This window comes from Odontomachus brunneus, unplaced genomic scaffold (assembly GCF_010583005.1).
Source record: "Odontomachus brunneus isolate Ranch 3 - 2012 unplaced genomic scaffold, Obru_v1 Obru_scaffold_010, whole genome shotgun sequence".
NCBI classification, from domain to species: domain Eukaryota; kingdom Metazoa; phylum Arthropoda; class Insecta; order Hymenoptera; family Formicidae; genus Odontomachus; species Odontomachus brunneus.
Window position 1 is genome coordinate 2,771,186 of NW_022639460.1, and position 4,012 is coordinate 2,775,197.

The 4,012-nt window shown below is 41.5% G+C and overlaps 1 long non-coding RNA gene across 1 annotated transcript in view; it reads left to right on the forward strand.

Moving 5' to 3' along the window:
• The window catches only part of LOC116840633, a 19,721-nt gene that overhangs the window by 3,639 nt on the left and 12,070 nt on the right, over nt 1-4,012 (forward strand). The window lies entirely within an intron of this gene.

Sequence of the window (4,012 nt, forward strand, 5' to 3'; positions counted from 1 at the left end):
TATATATATATATATATATATATATATATATATATATATATCTTTCTCACTCTCGCTTTCTCTCTTTCTATCACAATTGTAAATTATATACTTTTTGTCAGACTTCTCGACTCGGTGACAACCACGTCATGCATATCATATCCGCACACACACGCACGCACGCACGCACACTCACACACGCGCACGCACATAGTTCTATATACGTGTCTCTATTGCGACGAGATAGGCTTAAGTAAATTCATCAAGCGCGATCGGAAATAACGCGCAATGAGCGCTATTATCGGGAACAAAAAATTCCGTCGTGCTACTTTGAAGATCACGATCGCGCGCGAGGAGGCATTTTTATATATGGATCCACTCTCTTCTGTAATAACGTAATCCGGTAACTCTCTTTCTATGTCTCTCTCTCTCTCTCTCTCTTATTCTCTTTCATTTTGATTTTCTTGATTACATCGTTCTTCCGAACAACAATTGGCTATGCGTTTATGCACGGATTCATCATTTGTAGAGGCCCTGCACTGGTCGAGCGATGCACTCCCGTAATAACAACTGTACAAAACTAACAAATGCTATTGTTAAAGTTACGCAAAATAGATCGCGCGAGTCTGTACTTGCGAAATCAATATACTCGCAATTGATGGTGCTCGGTACGCCGAAAAAGGAAACGTATTCGAGCGAGCTCGTGAAACGTCGAATCCGTATCGCTTGCGCGAGTTCCCTGGTCGATTATTATTATTATCGTTATTATTATTATTTGGCATTGCACGGTGCGACGAGATGACGGTGCTTCTTTTTTTTTTTTTTTCTTTATCGCGTCACTCAGAGGAAATACGTACTCTATTAGCCGAATGTTTAGGAGATATGTATGTATAAAAAAATAAATGTGTCTGCGTGTGTGTGTTCCGTATATGCGGCCGCTCAATGCATCATGCGTCAACGGTTTCTTCTCGTCTGTCTCTTCACGTTTTCTCTTTTCCTCCTTCCCGCCGGAATTTCGCAGCGCGGCGCGCGAGTAGTGTTTAAGATTAAATCTACGATATCAATTTTTCTTCCTTCTTCTTTTGTTCTCCCTTAATGAGAACGCGACGTAATCTACGCGTATCCACGTCGCGAGCTAAAAATCGGGAGATGGTGTTGTGGGTAGGGGACGAGAGCCTTGTGTGGGGAGTTCCTCAAGTAAGAGACTGACTTCTCACAAATTGATCTAGTTTGACCGAAAACGGCGGTTTATCTGAGGTTCATCATACAAAGAGACTCTACAAAGTTCTAGAGACTTTTCTGCGGAAGAAATCGCAATTTCATGATGAGAGATAAACATGGAAGAAATTAACTTCACAGAGATTAGAAAAGGAAGATCTCTATTTTTGTCAATAATATTACAAATAAATGTATAGGAAAATTTCTCTTATATAACGGTGAACTCGAGTAGACACCCCCTTGAGAGAGACAAAACAAATCTTTGACGCCATTTTCGATCGAAAGTCAAACGTGTCTAGACTCTTACTCTCAGGGACTCGTGCAAATATATTCTCGGACACAACATAAGTTGCTTTTCCGCAACGCGAAGCCGTTTAACAATAACTACGGATAAAACGTAACACATCTCGTACAATATACATCATGTGACGCTACGCAACGACAAGTTATCAGCGTGATTGATGCAGCGATCACTGCATCCGCCTCTCTCTTTCTTCGCGGTGTACACCTTGCTTCCTAACTTCATGTCGGGCTAAAGTTTGCAACTATTACGGACGGCTGTTTCCTCTGTTTCACGTTACCAACCCTTCGCTAACTCTCCCGGGTTCCTTCCCTCGTCGTCATCCCAACCCTCCCTCCCCCTCTCCTCGTTATCAGAGGAAATTGTACATTCGGTTGAACGTTAGACTGTGCGCTAATATTACTGTTCGCGAGCGATAGATATACTAAGAAGTTCAATTATCATCGCAAGGTACATCCACGTACGTAAGCTGTGTGTCAGGAAATATATATATATATATGTATATAGACACAAATAATCCGCGATTCACACTTCTCCTCTCAAACTAGAATATAGATCTAGCTCTCTAATTAGACACGCAGAACGGAGATGCAAAGAATGAACGCGGTAATTTCTGACGAAAGGGAGAACACTCTGCACGAGTGAGAACACATGACAAAATTGAAAAAATGTATAGTTTGCTGATCAAAACAGGTGCGCCAAGTTTACTGTACACCATTACGAAAGAAAGAAGACAGAGGAAAAAAAAACAGACGATCAATGCGTCATTCTTTGCATTTTCGCCTGTAGGCGTTCTACGATATCGTGTGATGCATGTGCGTGTGTATGCGTTGTGTGTATAACATAGCGTGTGTACAGTCCACTTCTCCGTTGAGAAACGGATCGGAAACGAACGAAAGCAATGCCGCCCAACGGCGCATTCGATTAGTTTTTCATTCTTTTTTTATCTTATTCGTCGCGAACGTCGCGCGATCCGCGTGTCTCGGAATTTTTGAGTGGAAATCCGCGGCGAATTCGCCGTCCTTGGACGACGACGACGGATGCCCTCGCGTGGCTTCCTCGCTGCCGCAGTCGCGATATTATTCGCCGCAAAATTCCACAAGCGGTGACAAGCGCGATCGCTCTTGAGGTTACCAAAGAGGTGGTGGTCGGCCGATGCCGATCGATTAAAACACGTTATTACGGACTTTCTCCGAGCGTTCTATTTTAGAATGTTCTTTTTTCTCACAGTTTTTTTGCGCTTTCTCTCTCTCTCTCTCTCTCTCTCTCTCTCTCTCTCCTCTTTTGTCCGACACTGTGCACAGGCATAATACGATATACAGAGTTCCGGGTACGCGCGCTTCTTATTTTTCCAGACCCGGGATAAAATCCGCGACATCCGTTCGGTTTCAGCGACATTGGTCCCTTGTTATTTTTCTTTTTTTTTTTTTCTCCTTATCTTAATTCTCGCCATGCAGTCGTTCCATAGAACACACACTCGCCCGAAAGCAATGATACCAAGATCGTTGAAATGAAGTCGAACTCAGGGATTTTAACGCAGGTCTGAAGAAAAAAGGACACATATGTACGTACACGTACACAATAACATATACATATATGTATATATATGTGTGTTATGTGTCCTTACAAATTATATATCCTAATAAGGAAAGGTACCCTTGTCGATAATCACGATCACACTACTTAATCTATATATTACAACAATGTTAATTCTCCTTCGTTCTCTCTCTCTCTCTCTCTCTCTCTCTCTCTCATTCTCTCATCGCATTAGAACTTATGTCATTCTCTCCCTTTTTCATTCATTTTGTTTCGTGCGCTATTTACGTACATCAACTTACACATCAACATTAAATCCACGAGGTTGCGCTTGCCAACGATCTCTTTCTCGCGCGCTCTGTCTATATATATATATATATTCTATATATATAATTTATCTTTATTTCTCTCTCTCTCTCTCTCTCTCTCTCTATATATATATATATATATATATATATATATATATATATATATGTGTTTATCTCAAGCACGCTCAGTCTCTCCAACAAATGTAATAAATGATTTCTCGTCTTCTTAAATAGAATAACGCAGGTGTCTGATGAACAATGCAGGAAAATAGCGACGACCTGCGGAATAACAACGTTTCTCGACTCGTGCAACATTACACGTGCAATTAAACGATTGACTAGTCATTGCGAAGAAAAAAACAGAATCTCGCGGCGAAAACTCGCACAAAACGGGAAGTCAATGATCGTCAAAATTACATCACCGTCCATCGACGTCCTGCTCTCAGGACGTTGTGTCGAGCAGTGCGTTTCCCGACTGATAACAACGACAATAATTCTCTCTCTTATTCAAAAATGCGATAATTGTGAAATAGAAAAAAGCTATTAAATCAGAGATTTAAACGACAAAAAATTCCGTCCGCGAAGCGAAGTGAACATCCCATCGAATTTGTCGTAGAAGTTACAATCAACCGATTAAATGAAGCTCTCTGCGGACGAAGGTGGAGAGGAG